The sequence below is a fragment of the Petaurus breviceps genome, unplaced genomic scaffold (assembly GCF_028583685.1).
Source record: "Petaurus breviceps papuanus isolate PSGF00001 unplaced genomic scaffold, PetGlider_PUasm1.0 126, whole genome shotgun sequence".
In the NCBI taxonomy this organism is placed as follows: Eukaryota; Metazoa; Chordata; class Mammalia; order Diprotodontia; family Petauridae; genus Petaurus; species Petaurus breviceps.
In genome coordinates, this window is record NW_027185655.1 from 7470835 (window position 1) to 7487057 (window position 16223).

At 43.8% G+C, this 16223-nt stretch overlaps 2 protein-coding genes across 2 annotated transcripts in view; one reads left to right on the forward strand and one right to left on the reverse strand.

Annotated features, from left to right (window-relative positions):
* The window catches only part of COPS4 (COP9 signalosome subunit 4), a 314835-nt gene that overhangs the window by 28896 nt on the left and 269716 nt on the right, over window positions 1-16223 (reverse strand). The window lies entirely within an intron of this gene.
* LIN54 (lin-54 DREAM MuvB core complex component) overlaps window positions 15791-16223 on the forward strand; it is a 70997-nt gene continuing 70564 nt past the window's right edge. Inside the window, exon 1 of the mRNA XM_069092265.1 lies at window positions 15791-15861. The gene's annotated coding sequence lies outside the window, so the exon portion shown is untranslated. The remainder of the gene's footprint in view (window positions 15862-16223) is intronic.

Here is a 16223-nt window from a genome sequence, read left to right on the forward strand (position 1 = left end):
TAAGGCTGGTTTATTAATATACTCTTCATCCGTAGATCTGAAAGGCAGTTTTTTCCCTGCTTCTCCAATTTATGTCGTGCATCCATTTGGAGTTTATCTTGGAATGTAGTGTCAGATGTTATAAACCTAATTTCTGCCAGACTGCTGCCCAATTTTCTCAGTACTTATCTATTAACTATCTCTCTCCAATTAACTTTTTCTTTAAATATTTAGATGTTGTGCTATTAGGTGCTTGCATTTCAAGTGCTGAATTTGATTTAATATCCACAGAACCTTTAAGCATGATATAAATTCCCTGTTTTATCTATTTCTATTATGTCTATACATGATGGCTATCTCTTCTTCTGGAGAAGTATAATGGGTTTTGCTTCAACCCCTCATTTTAACTCTGAGAATCTTTGTGTTTCTGTTAACATTGTTGGATTCTTTTTTTTTCTAATTCATTTTGCTGTCCTCTTCCATTTTATTGAGTTAGTTTATCCCATTCATATTCATGTTAAATGTTTATTTCTCTCCAACTTATTTTCTTGACATTTTTTTTCTTTGCTCCCACCCTGCTCTTTACAAATAAAGTTAGTAAAAGGGGAGTTTGACTCTTGTAATTTATAAATGAAATAGCTTGTTTACTCCCTGTTGCAGCTCTTTTCTTCCCCTTTCTCTGCCCTTGATGCCAGGTTTTTACTCTTTATTTCTTTCCTCCTAAACGTCTTTCAAGTTCTCTCCAACATTTCAGTTTATGACTTCATTTTCTCACCTGTGGCTCCAAGAAGCTGTACCACACACTGTGGCCACACCCCACTAAGATAGACTGGCTAAACCAGATTGAAGATAACTGACTGGCCAACCCATCAGTGAGTTAAAGGCATGTCTGCCCCAAGCATGTGAAGACTTCCCTTAGCAGAATGGGTGGATGAGAACAATTTGTTCAAAAAGCCACGAAGGCAGCTGAAACAGGCCCAGTGGAGCCCTTAGACCTTGGTCAGACATGAAAGACACCAAGGTCATCCACTACATCCCAGGCCATTACCAGTCATCTTGACTTTTGTCTTGCCACTGGACTTTGATGACTCTAAAAGAGAGAGTGAGGCTGACAGCTTTGTGCAACTCTGCCTCACTTAAATCCAGTAAAGGGCAAGTCAGGATATCACCCACGTTGTCATTGATCCTGTCAAAAAATGAAAGACAAACAGCCACCAGGTTTGCAAGTACCATGTATAGATTATCTCATGTGATTCTCACAGCAGTGTAAGGCAAGTGCTATTATTGGCACCATTTTACAGAAGATGGAAATTGAGGCTGAAAGAGGGTAAATGATTTGTCCATGGTCGTGCAGGCAGTAATGTCTGAGGCAGGATTCAAATTCAGATCTTTCCTGACTCCACATTGAGAACACTCTGGTAGGAGTGAGGCCAGAGTCTGGAGCTGGCATCCCCTATACCTGCCAATCACAGCCCCCCTTGCTTTTTTCCTAGCACTGCTAGAACTTGAGGCGGCACAATGGACAGAATGCTGAACCTGGAGCGAGGAAGATCTTACTAGCTATATAACCCTGGGCAGGTCACTTCACCTCTGCCTGCCTCAAAACTTCCTCATCTGTAAAATGGAGCTGACAACAGCACCTGCCTCCCTGGGTGGTTGTGAGGCTCAGAGGACATAATACTTGTAAAGTGCCTTGCAAACAAAGAAGTGCTTTGTAAATAAAGTTGTAATTAGTGCTGTGGCACAGGAAGTGCAGGCCATCTTCATGTGTTCTGCTTCTTGCCCTGAGTGAAAGAGACTCCATCCCATCTTCTCTTTGAACTGGTGATCATCAGCATTGCTGCTCTGCTCTGCATTGTGCTGGTTCTGGGGCCACAGAATCCAAGGGCTTACAGGCTGTGGATGAGAAACATACCATGCGTTGCACATCTGTGTACATTTCCTGTTTCACATGCTTTAGGTGACTTTTAATAGATTTCACAGATTCTCAGGGTTAGAAGGAAATATAGCAGCCACCTGGTCTAAACAACATCATCAAAGAATTCTCATCACAACACACAAGTAGTCATTCTGAGTAGACTCGGCTTGAAGAAATCTAGTGACTAGGGGCGGCTAGGTGGCACAGTGAGTAGAGAGTAGAGCACAGGCCCTGGAGTCAGGAGGACTTGAGTTCAAATCTGGTCTCAAATACTTAACACACTTACTAGCCATGTGACCTTGGGCAAGTCACTTAACCCCAACTGCCCTCCAAAAAAGCAAAAAAAAAAAAAAAAGAAATCTAGTGACTGGCAACCATTCCCTCCTGGAGGAGACCATTGTACTTTGAGACTGCTCTACTTGTTAGAAAGTCATTCCTTATATCAGACCTAAATTTCCTTCTTTGCAGTTCTCACCCAATGCTCTAGGGCTGCCTTTTGGGACCAAAAAGAACAAGACAGTTCCCCGATTGTACACAAATGAGAGGATGTTGCCTCTAGCACTGAAAAGATTTCAGGACCCTTCTAGTACAGCCCATGCCAATATAAAAGGAATCTCCTTATAGGATGTGCACCATCCAGCCTTTGCTTTTTCTGTCTAGGCCCCCTACTGTCACCTTCTGGCTAAGGAACTAGTATAATTTGATTTTTTTTAAAGGAATTTGAACAGACAGTGGTGAGGCCATCAGATATCTCTAGCTTGTCCTAACTATAGGTGCTTAAAGGATAGTAGCAAATACAGTTTGGCCCACTCTCCCAGAGTCACTGTTCTAGGAGTTAACCCCAAGGGGCTGGTTGTCTTTTCTCTATTGTCATTAGCATGTACCCCAATGGTTGTCACCCTCTTGCTAGCTATCAGTAACTGATCAGCAGCCCCCCAGTTCCACGTCAACATGTAACAATTTTTAGAGATATACTTTGAAGATAGAGCAGAACAAAAGTACAAACACTTTCCCTCTCCCCAGCACCTTGCAGAGCTCACTCTCCCTAATAACCACCTTGGTTTCTAGGGATTAGTCCTTATGGACTGGTCCCAAATGTTGCTCCTTGGGACATCAATACTGGACTAACTGAAAAAACCCAGCATGGACTCAACTCCTATACCACCCAGACTTCTGGTTTTGGTTTTTTAAACTCAAGGATCCTGCCTCCAGTTCCTCCTCCTAAAACAAAAGACCAAAGACCTAGACCCATTTTCACAGGACCATATGTCAGTCTTAGAAGGAGAGGACCCAAAGCTCTCCTCTTTTACTGTAGTCTCTCCCAGGCCACCCGCCATCTACAAAGGAGTCAAACCAAGGGCAGAGATCCTCCAAAAAAGGAGACAAAGGCCTTTGGAAGGTGCCCTCAAATCTAGTTCTCCAACTGCAGCCAAAGGGGCCTCTGTCCACCATGCTTTTAGCAGATCCACACCAGTTACAGAATGTCTGTGCATGCTTCTCCAAAGTACTCTCTAAGACCAATCATTGTGATTCTTCCAGAAACAGGCACCTGCATCAGCAAGCACCCTAGCACACCCAGGATGGCTGCTAGCACAGGTCCTTTGATCTGCTTTTCTAAAGGAAAGCAATTCAAAAAGGGTTAACAATCTTACTTTAATTAAACATATATATCCTTCACTTACTTCAGGGGAAAAAGTCAGCACCCTGAACGTCAAAAACTACAAACAGAAATTACAAGCAGACAAAAAATACAGACAGAGAAAATAACACAATTCAACAGACCAACAGACAGGGCTTCTAGCTGTCTGACCGTGACATGCATACAGTCTTAGTTACCAGTGAGAAAAGCACCAACATCTGGGTTTTCAAAGACAGGGGACTTGACAGCTGCCCAGAATCTCATCTGGCCAAATCACACAACTCTTCCCATAAGTGAGACTCAAAGCAAAACCTCACCTCAGAGTATATATTGCCCTCTCCAGCATCAGAGGACATCACAACCCTCATGACCCACTGTCTAATTAGAGTAACAAAAGGTGGGCCTTCCTGAACAACAAGCCTCCCCTAAGCAAGCTTCTGTTATTGGGCTCCGGGGGAGGCCCATTAAGGGGCCGGGAAGATCTTCAAATTTCCTTACCATTACAGCACTGCATCAGAGGCGATCTGTGCATGTACCACTCAGTCCCCTGTTAGAGAAATAAGTATCAATTGGTCACTTATTTTCTTGGGCCATTCTTATTTATTGAAATGCAATTATTGTGTGTTTTCAAACCAGAAGGGAAATACAACCAGTTTTTAGTCATCTGGTAATCTGAATGGGAAAACAATGAACATTGAAATTCATAGATGATGAACGATATAAACTTCTTTGCTGAAGTAGCTCACAAAGGGATATAAGGAGATCTTAGATACCCAACTACAGAGACAGTGTTGTAGACAGATAAGAGGGTTCCAGGAAGGGACTCACACCCCCATTTTACCTACGAGGCTACACAGATGAGAAAGCTGTCTAGGATTGTATTTGACCCTCCTTGCGTGAGCTGGATTCTTTCCACTGTACCACATGGCTTCTAAAGGTGATGGAATGTCACTGTTACTGTGCCTAAACCTCTCACAGTTGGCTAACTTTGAAAATGAGTTATTCTCCCCTCAGCTGACCCACCTGGGCCCCTAATGTCTGAGGACTTGTTTTCTAGCTGAGACAGTTAACCAGTATCTCTTAAATGCCTGTGTTGTGTGTAAAGTACTACAACAAACTAGAGATACAAGAGTAAGATGTGGCCATTTCTTGTACTTCCTGGAGAACAAGGTTAATTGAAAAAAGGAAATAGGTGCATGTAACCTTTTCAGACATGACCAATTTGTGCATTTGTTTTATTTGCCTATTTTAGTTTTTTAAAAGAGGCTAAAAATCATGGAAAGAAGGAAAAGGAAGAGAATCAATGAAACATTTTTAAATGCAAGGAAGAGGATATGGAAGTTCGGAAGAAAGACAAGCAGGGCAGCCTTGGAATAACATGTTGATTTTATTATACTTTTTAAAAACTTTATATATATGTATAATATATTATATTCATATAATATTTATACACATATGTTTTGTTACATATTGTTATTAAATTATTAACATATTATTTATTATATTTTAATATAGACATTATTATACTTTTTTAAAAGCAACCTGTATATAAGACTTGAATTTCCACACACAGCTTTATGTAATTGTTCACATTTCTTAATATTTGTCAAGTCCAGAATAAAAAATAAAAATCCAGAACACTTATATGCACGCAAAATAACGTGAAAATAATCACCAGAAAGTCTCTGAACAAAGGCAGAATGATGTAATACAAACAGAATGCTGGCTTGCAAAATAAAGGAATAATTAGAGGTTATTCTGGAAAGATTCTTTTTTTTTCTTCCTCTGACCGGTTGGATCCCTCTGACTCACAGTAATTTTGTGCTGAAGTTCTGTGGATTGTAACAACCTCTTGGCTCGCTGTCAAAAGGTGATGGGCTCAGAAGAGGGAGGACGTTCTGCGGGGGAGTCGGAAAGCAGAGCAGAGATGGGCTGGAGGCTGGAAGGGGAGGTAGAGGCTGAGGGGAGGTGGGGGAGTGCTGAGACAGCTGGATGCGCAGCTAGGATCCAGTGGATGCCTTTGCTGCTGCTGCCACGTCACCCCCTTCCTTCATCTACTGGTACCTCCTCAGGAAAGGGGAGGCTGGACAGGAAGGCTTGCAGAACTTGGCTTTCCCTGGGATCTAAGAAAGGCAGGGCTGCCCCTTAGCCTCGTTTCAGGCCGGGCTCTACCCTGCCGGAGGTGAGCAGAGGTTGATTCTGAAGTTTTCTTTAAAGTTGTTTGATTAGCATGTTAACACCAGCTTATGACAAATAGGATTAATCGGAACAAGTTTTTATTTGCACTTTCCCTATAATTATAACTCGATGCTGCAGTAGCTGAGGTTTGCATCGTGCAGAGGAGATGGGGCCAGAGCATGAGGTCACCCCAGCCCCAGCAAACACCCAGAATGACTTCCTCAGCAGTTCTTTAGAAAGCCTTTCCACCTGGACTCAGGACTGCTGAGAGATTGCTGCCCCAGCAAGGGCAAAGAAGCAGAGAGCAGGGAAGGGGAAGAGCTGCAGGGACCTGTTAAAAGTCTGTACTCAGGGGGTGGCTAGGTGGCACAGTGAATAGAGCACCCGCCCTGGAGTCAGGAGACCCTGAGTTCAAATGTGACCTCAGACACTTAAAACTAGCCTTGTGACCTTGGGCAAATCACTTAACCCCAATTACCCTGCCTTCCCTCCTCCAAAAAGCAAAAAAAAAAAAAATCTTTACTCAGAATTTGGATTAATTGTGCAAAAAAAATACCCCAACAGTGCCCTGCCCGTATACAAACGAAATATGGAACTGGAAAATAAATGGTAATGTGCAAAGAGGCAGCTAGGTGGCAGAGTGCCAGGCCTGGACTCCTCTTCATGAGTTCAAATCTGGCCTCAGACAGTTGTTTGCTGCGTGACCTGGGCAAGTGACTTAACCCTGTTTGCTTCAGTTTCCTCATCTGAAAAATGAGAAATGGCAAACCACTGCAGTATCTCTGCCAAGAAAAACCCAAATGGGGTCATGAAGAGTCAGACAGAATGAAAGCAACTGAACAATCAAAAATATGCAAAAACATTGAGCTACACGCTGTGGATCCTAATAGAGGAGTGAGACATCCCCTGCTCTCGAGGAGTTCCCATTCCAAAATATGTTATCAGATAATGCTTAGTGGTCTTGAGACCACCATGACAGTCTCCCCTTAAGGAAGGTTGTAGTTCATAGAATCTACCCAGAGAAACCATTGCTATGAAATCAGGCCATGGAAAGATACTGGCAGTAATATTTTAAGGTTTATACAGTTGTGCATCCAAAAATAATATCTTGCCAACTACCAGTTTATCTTCCCCCCTGCAGCTGTGTACCTCAGAAGTCCCCCATGGGCCCTGAACCTTAATATGCAAATTGGCCAGCTCCAGGCAGACACCAAGATCAGAGTTTAGGTATCCCACTCTCAGAAGGACACTTGGGAGTACTCTACCCCTCCCTGAAAGCCCATCTCCTTCCTGTCCCTGGGAGCATTCTGGTCCTTTGGGACCAAGTTTTCTCACATGAATGGGCCACTTGAATATGCCCCCATGTTCCCTGACACACTACCACTCTTATGTGAATTTTATTCTATGTTAATATGTGTATGTCTGACTTGTATATTGAGACCTTTTCTCCCCTTCCTCTCCCATTTTTCCCATTATTTGTCAATAAAACTTGGAATATTAAACCAGCCTTTTTTGTTGTGACACATTATTCACAATAATAGAATTAAATAAGGGATTCTCTTCCCTGCCCCCCCCCCATCTTTTCCTGAGGCATAAACCAGTCACTGGACAGGGACTTTCCTTTCCAACAGTTGTACCTCTGGTAGGGGCTTGGATACTCTGAGCCAGTCCCAGGAAGCAAGAGTCAAAAGGGGAACCTCTGTCCTCCCTTATGCCAGAGGACTTTCACAAGACAGAGTACTTGTTGGTTTCAGCAGCAAGTCAGACAAAAAGGTCCTGAGGTGGTCCCAAAGCAGATGGTAATGCCTCTTCTTGAATGTCATTTCCACTGATAAAAATCATTTCAGTTCCTGATGTTGAAACATTTGACAGTGACAAGAACTTAACTATGGCTGTAGCACCTGCTAGAACTTCTCCTTCCTTCCCTCTTTCCTTCCTTCCTTCCTTCCTTCCTTCCTTCCTTCCTTCCTTCCTTCCTTCTTTCCTTTCTTCCTTCCTTTCTTTCTTTTTTCTTCCTTTCTTTCTCCTCCTTCCTTCCTTCCATCCTTCTTTTCTTTAACAGCCATTCAATAAATATTTATTGCATGAAAGTATATTAGAGAAATATTTTCTCCTACTGTAAAATTAGAATTTCTTCCTAATCCTGGTGATAGCTGCTCAGGGTCCTAGGCTGTCTTCATCAGGGTCTGAAGGAATGTGGCAGTCAAAGTGGTGGTAATGGTTGGTTTAACTTACCTGGGACATACATGGTGGTGCCTCTAGTCTCTCCCTCAGGGTGCCCTCCTGTTTCAGCTAGGTTGGCTTGCTTGCCCTATGCATGTGGCAATGTCGAAAGAGTAAAGGGGCGGGGCAGCTAGGTAGTGCAGTGAGTAAAGCTTGGCCTGGAGACAGGAGGACTCGAGTTCCGAGTTCCGTTCCGGCCTCAGACACTAAACACCCACACAAAAAAACTAGCCGTGTAACCTTCGGCAAGTTACTTAACCCCAATTGCCCTCCAAAAAGAAAAAAAAATGAAAGAGTAAAGGGTCAGCCCATTGAAGGCACCTTACTTTTGAGAGGATGGCAGAACTATCCAATGGAGTCCTGTATTGGATGGCCACTGCTCCCAACATCCCTCCCTAGGAGGGAGTTGATTCTACCTAGTACACGATTCTATGGCCAAGAAAGCTTTACACAATGACTTTGGATTTATAAATCAAGAAGCAGCTGGGGAGCTAATAAGTCCTGTAACACTGGCTCACTCTCCATTGTTTTCCTTCCCCCCATCCCATCATGCAAGTGCATAGAAATCTTTCTATAGACATGAAGTCTAGGCCAGTGACTAGAGAAGTTCACACCCAAAGGGAGAAGAGGATTACCTGGACCTGGTTATTCATGCTCTCATTCCAGGGGACAGGCTGGGGATGGCGGGAGGGAATGCCCCACCCTTTCCTTTTCAAACAAACAAGCTTCCAAAACCTCACAGAAATCACAGAGATTATGCTGGTAATGAATGTGAGCCCAGAATATAAGGAGATCTTATAACACTGCATGTGCCATTCATAAGAGCAAGATCCAGAATTCAAAGGGTCATCTGTGTCCAAGACTCTCATTTTACAGATGGGGAAACAGGACCAGAAAGGGTAAGGAATCTGACCAAGAGCACAGTGATAACAGAAGTGGGATATGAGGGGTGGCCAGGTGGCTCAGCAAGTAAGAGCACCGGCTCCAGTGTTGGGATGACCTGGGGTTCAAATCTGGGCTCAGATACTTAGCACCACACCCAGAAATAACTGGCCGTGTAACCTTGAGCAAGTTACTTAACCCCGATTGCTTAAAAAAAAAAAGTGGGATATGAATTCATGTCCTGTCTCTAGATCCAGCTGCCTTTCCCACGTACCACACTGTCTCTTTACTTCTTGGACTAGTGACTCTGTTGTTGTTATTCAGTTCTTTTCAGTTGTGTCTGACTCATTGTGACCCCATTTGGGGTTTTCTTGGCAAAGATACTAGAGTGGCTTGTCTTTTCCTTCTCCAGCTCAATTTACAGATGAGGAAACTGAAATAAACAGGGTTGAGGGACTTTCAAAGGGTCACACAGCTACTAAGTGTCTGAGGCTGGATTTGAACTCATGAAGATGAGTCTTCCTGACTCCAGGCCCAGCATTCTATCGCCTGTGCCACCTAGCCACCCTAGTGACTCTTAGGTCTAGACAAAAAAGGTACTAAAGTCAGTTGACCTTTACTGAGTACCTAACTAGTGACTCTTAGGTCTAGACAAAAAGGGTACTAAAGTCAGTTGACCTTTACTGAGGACCTATTGCATATTAAGAAGTAGAGCAGGAACTTCCAGGGCCCATGACTATTTCATGGGCCTATTTCTCCATTCTCCATTAATTTCCCCCCTCAAAAAGAAACAACAAAAGCCAACAAACCCAGGAGTTTTGTACCAGACATTAAGAAATTATAGCTGAACCAAAAGGACCAAAAAGAGAGAACTTTGACAGGATAAAAGCCTCATGAATTAACAAAGAGAACAGTCATTACAGGGCTTACTCATCATCTGTCCCTCACCAGGGATCCCTCACAGCAAGAATATAAAAAAAAAACAAAAACAAAAGACAGCAACCCTCAGTCCAGTGCCTGGAAACTTCCTTGGAATATTCTCCTGCTATTTGGTACCTTTCATGCCCTAAGCACCCCGCACTGTCAGCAGGCAGCAAATACTGATTCTGCCCAGTGACCTTGAGGCCTGAGGCAGCCTCAAATCTAGGGACCCCCCAAGGTTACAGTAACTCAGTCTGGAATGACCTCCATCTTTTCCCCAACCTTACATTAAGTGGTAGACTCTGCATCAGTCCTGGCAGAGAAGGAAAGGATGAGATCCAAGGGAAAGAACCAACTAAGGCAGGAAATCAGCCTGAGGGGTTGCATTCGGCTTAAGGGGAAAAGGACTGAAAGTCAGATAAACCCAGTCCTATTTCCTGCCCCTACCCCAGCTCCCCAGACTCAGGTTGGCAAAGTATAAATCCACATGGAAGAAAGTGAGGCAGCAGGGAGTTTCATCTACCATCAAAAGGAAAAGAGTCAGAAAGTGAGCAACAGAGGAATAGAATGGAAAAAAAAAAGACTGAGGTAAAAGATTGGAGGCATTCTTGGAAAAAAACACAAAAACATATACAGGAACAGATTATTCAACTTACAAACACCCTAAAGAACAGAACACAAGAAAAATAATTATAATGTGAAGTAGAAAGACTATAAAATGTGAAAAAAAAATTTAGCAGTCTGTGTTTTGGGCACAACTCTAGAAGAAACAAATTTATGAATAAAATAAATTCTAAGTATTTGTGCTTGGAAAGAGAAAATCCAAAGGAACAAAGATCTGTCACGCTTTTGAAAATCTTGACAAGTCATTTCCACTCATTTCCACTGTTCTCAAATAAAAGACAAAATTCTACAATACGATAAGACATAGTTTGGGTAAAATTTTAATGAAGAGTTCTGATTAATCAAACAGAACACTAGTCACTTATCTTTTAACACATCCTTGCAGAATTATTTTTCTAAAATCAGCTTCCTTTAATGATGGTTCCTTCAACTTGGTCAAAGACAGACTGAATTAAATTAATTAAATTATTAATTAAATTAATCAAGACTTTCTCCTTTTCTTAGTCCGATGGTACCCTAATCAAGTCAAGGCTTAGGGCAAGTGGGTTGTACTCATAAATGGATTAATCAAGACTCTCTTCAAATGACTGCCTTAAATCTCACTTCAGTCTCAGTCCATTGACTAGCATTAATTAAGCCCTACCATGTGCCATTTTGGCAGCAAGGTGGCTCATTGGATAGAGCACAGGGCTCTATCTGAATCTGAGTTAAAATCCAGCCTCAGACACTGAAAAGCTTTGTGACCCTGAACAAGTCACTTAACCCCTATTTGCCTCAGTTCCTCATCTGTAAAATGGGGACACACTGCAAAAAGAAATGGCAAACCTCTCCAGTGTCTTGGCCAAGAAAACCTACATGGGGTCATATAGAGTCAGACATGACTGAATAACAACATGTGCCATGCAATGAAATACAAAGAAAGGCAACAGACAGTCCCTTCTTGGCACTAGCATTAAGGAGGACTGGGAAAGGCTGGTACTTTAGCTGAGACTTGAAGAAAGCCAGGGAAGCTAGGAAATAGATGAAGAAGTAAACAGTTCCAAGCACGAGGAAAGTCAGTGAAAACACTCAGGGTTGGGCTATGGACTCCCTTATTTCAAGGAGCCAGTATCATTGGATTGTAAAAACCCTGGATGTGGGAGTGGAGTGGGGCAAAAGGTGTAAGGAGACTGAAGAGTAAGAAGGAGCCAGGTTATGGAGGACTTTATAAGCCAAAGAGAAGATTTTATATTTGACCCTGGAAACAATAAGGAACCTCCAGAGTTTGTTTAATTGGGGAAGGGAGGCAACACAGTCAGACTTCGTACTTAAGAAAGATCAATTTGACAGTTGTCTGGAGGGAAGAAAGACAAGAGGAAAGCCAGGAAGAGGACAAGATTTTGGAGGAAAGATAATGAATTCAGTTTTGGATATATTGAGCTTAAGATGTCTATTTGAAATTTCCAATAGACCATTGGAGATGCTAGACTGAAGGTCAGCAGAGAGGTTAGGTCAAAACAAAACAATCTGAAATTCATCTGTACAGAGGTGATAGATGAATCCATAAGAGCTGATGAGATCACCAAGTGAAATAGTACAGATGGAGAAGAGAAGAGAGCCCAGGACAGAGCCCTAGGGGACACCCATGGTTAGTGTGTGTGACTGAGATGAAGATGCAGCAGAGGGTGGTAGGAGAAGATGGGCAGGAGAGAGGATCATGAAAACCCAGAGAGAAGAGAGCATGGAGGAGGAGAAGTGACCTGACAGTGCCAAAGGCCAAAAAAATGGAACTGAGAAAGGTCATTATATTTGCCAATGAAGAGATCATTAGTAACTTTGGAGAGAGCAGTTTCAGTTGGATAATGAGGTCAGAAGCTAGACGGTAAGGAGTTCAGAAGAGAGTAAAAGGAAAGGCTGTGGAGGCCCTGCTACTCTATCACAAGATATCATGATAATTGGTGCCAAATTTGGAGTTCTTTGCATTCTACTTTAATACATCAAATACAACAACTCAATAAGATGACAAGAACAATTCTTGCTACTGTAACTATATGCCAGGTGGTGTATAAGAGGGTTTTAGGCATGACCTTTAATGTGTGGAAGGTTAGATTGAAAAGAGTAAAGAAAACTAGCCATAGGTAGAGACAAAAAATATCTAACAATAAAACATAATTGAATCCCTGAACCCTCAGTCTCCGGAACAGTAGTCAGTTAGTAGACTACTAAAATAGGCTGTCTGGGATCAAGGTGGTTGAGTTTAAGGAAAATGGAACTTAGAAACAACATTATTCTCCTTGTCAGCTGGCCAGTAGATAGTCTGATCCCCAAAATCATAGCTGTTACAAAATAGATATTCTATGTGTCTTTGCCAATTACAAAAATACTGCTCAGGGTCTGACTTCCCACAGATTGTACTCCTCTCCCTGGTTTTCTGTGTCAGAGTTGGGACTCCTTTAATGTGCCATGGGCCTGGATGTTATGCCATGAATGGAAGTATTCCTAACCTGACAAACTGCAGGCATAACTCTATGGCCATAGGTCTTGAAGGAATTCCTGATTCTTTGTTTAAACTGTCAGGTCAACATTGAGAAGTAATATAGGAAGGGAACAGAAAGGAATAAGAGGGAATAGAAGAGAATAAGGATTTTTGTAGCAGGGCAGCAAGGATGGAGCCTTGGACCTGGAATCAGGAGACCCTGAGTTCAAATGTGACCTCATATACTTACTATCTGTGTGACCCTGGGCAAGTTGCTTAAACCCCAATTGCCTCCAAAACAAAAAAAATATTAAGGATTTATATAGGATGTACTAGTGCTAGTGTGAATTTGAATTGTCTTAGAAAGATTCTGAAGATCACCTGGCAGGATAAAATACCAGAAACTGAGGTCCTTTCCTGAACTAAAATGCCAAACATTCAAACTCTGCTTCAGAGAACACACCTGTGATGGGTTGGCCTCATTGTTTGAATGCAAAATGTATGCTTGCTTAAAGGACTATTTTATGGAGAACTCACACAGGGCAATCATTCACATGGTAGTCAGAAAGAAGTGATACAAGGACACTCTCAAGGTCTCTCTTAAGAACTTTGGAATTGATTGTGTGACATGGGAGACATTGGCCCAGGACTGCGCAGCATAGCGTGCCCACATCAGAGAAGGTGCTGTGCTCTGTGAGCAAAGCAGAACTGAAACAGCTCCTGAGAAATACAAGATGTGGAAACTAAGAGGATCTACCCCCAGATGATCACATGGACTATTCGTACCTGATCAGTGGTGGAGTACTGCAAGCTTGTACTGGTCTGATCAGCCACAGTTAGACACACTAAAACTTGACTGTAGCACAGTGAGGACGTTTTAGCCATCTTCGAAAACCAAGACCAGCAACCACCCAACTAGGGCTAGGCATTGTGCTAAAACACTTTTTTTTTTAATAGAACACCAGCCCTAGAATCAGAAGGATCCAATCCAGCCTCACACACTTAACTAGCAGTGTGACCCTGGGCAAGACACTTCCCCCTGTTTGCCTGAGTTTCCTCATCTGTAAAATGAGCTGAAGGAGGAAATGGCAAACCCTCCAGTATCTTTGCCGTGAGAATACCCAAAATGGAATCATGGAGAATCAGACATATGTCAATAACAATATGACCAAAAGCCATTCCCTACTTGATGGTCATATCAATAAGATATTCGCAATAGCAACATTCTATGCATAAAGAAAATAAAATTGCTTTTCTGCTTTTGTTACACCAGCATGAAGTAATATAAAATAATACAATATAATGCAACACAATATATTTTATATTGTTGTGTTTTGTGATTCATGTATGTATATCTTGTCTTCTCAGAGTTGATTATATGCCACTTTAAGGCAAACATCATGTTTTATTTCTCTTATGCAGTCTGTCCAGTGCCTACTGTGGTACAAGGTATTCAGTAACAAATATCAGTGGATTGAATAATTAATCTCTGCTGTGAATTCATTTCCCCATTTATTAAACTAGGCTAAAACTATCTTCTACCACAGATCTATGCCTTTCCCTTCCTTTCTTTGTATCCCCACTTGCAATCTTTCCCTTTTTCAATCTATCCTCACCTTAGCTGACATATTTACAATCCTAAAACCCCATTCTTGACAGGTCACTCCCCTAACTGGAATGCACTCCCTCTTCACCCCCACCCCTTAGGATCCCTTCCTTCTTTCAAAGCTTAGCCCAAGTGCCAGTTCTCACTCTAGACCTACCCTGAGCCCTTCCTCTGTTGTTTTCACCCTGCCCACTGGAAATTACTTTGTATATAGTTTGTTTTTCATTTTCTATGAATATGTTGTTCACCTTTCTCTCCCTATCTTGTTTTTGTATTTGTATCCCCCAGTATTTAGAGTCTGGAACTCAATAGATACTTATTGAATGAATGAATGAAAATGTATTCAAATTCACACTATTTGGAAGTTATAACTGTGAAATGGATTTTAATTGGTTTCAGCACAAGGAAAATATGTAGCACAAACTTGAAATAATAAGATACCTTCTAGGGATCCATTATTCACACTATTCAGAACCAATTGTATGTAAAAATGAAAAGCACATATATATTACATATATTTCAGACAGAGAAATTCCTTTAAAATAACGGTCACCGATGTGAACTTGGGCAAAGCGGTTTAACTTCTCTCTGCACAGGTTTCCTCATGTGTAAGAGGGAGGCAGTTAAGTGGGACTGTGTTCCTGGAGTCAGGAAGACCTGCCTTTGAGCTCGGTCTCAGACGCTTACTAGCAGTGCGGTGCCCGGCAAAGTCATTTAAGGGTTCTCAGCCTCAGTTTCCTCTTTTGTAAAATGGGGATGGTAATTACAGGACAGGTCCTATCTGAGGACCAAGTCCCTTGAGTGGGCCTCAATTTCCCCATCTGTAACATGAGGCGACTGGGTGGGACAGTGGACCTGAAGTCCGGAAGACGTGCGTTCAAATCCCGTGTCAGGGCAGTAGCTGTGAAAATCTGCCTGCCTCAGTTTCCTTCTCTGTAGGAGGGGCTTTAGAAACTTTAAAGGCTCGTACTAATGAAAAGTGCGAGGACAGATCCCGTGACCCCAGGTATCTGGGCTTCAGGGCAGGTGGGTGGATTCTTTTTTCCTCCCGCCTAGGCAAGAACGCTACAAAGCGTGGATTACAATTAATCGCCCGTCGCCACCCTCTCTTAAATCAATCCGGAGCTGTCCGGCGGGGAAAGGACTGCAGCCAGGGAAGACTTCCTTAAAAGGGCATGGGGGGAGCAGGAATGGTCTCTTCCAGCTGGGTCCCCTCCTCCTCTCACGCCCGTGGAATATTCCGTTCGAAAGCTCGCGCGCACGCTCCTCGTCACGTGGTGACCCCACGCCCAGCGTATTGACGACGCTACAGCCGGGTTGCCAGGGGAGGGAAACGGCGGCGAGGGGAGGGAGGGGGAGCCGTGGGGGGAGGGCTCAGCCTATTATGGGATGCGGCGGTGGAATGGCGCTGGGCGCGTGATTTTGAACAAACCCGGGTCTGTGTTTCGCAGGCGCCGCCGCCGCCGCCGCCGCGGCTGCCGGGAGCGGAGGGAGCGCGGGGCGAGGAGGAGGCGGCGGCGCCGCCGGCTGTGGTGGGGGGGGGAAGGGTTGCTTCTTCAACCAGGGGTGGGCGGGGCGGGAGGGGGGGGGGGGGGGGGGGGGGGGGGGGGGGGGCCGGGCGGGGAGAGGGGAGCCACGGCACACAAAGGGGCCGGAGCGCAGGGCGGGCGCCGCGTCGCTGCCCGGCGCCGCCCGGCCCGGCCCGGCACACCGCGCAGCCGCGCAGGCGGAGGCCCTCCACTGACAGCTCACCCCCCCCCCCCCCCCCCCCCCCCCCCCCCCCCCCCCCCCCCCCCCC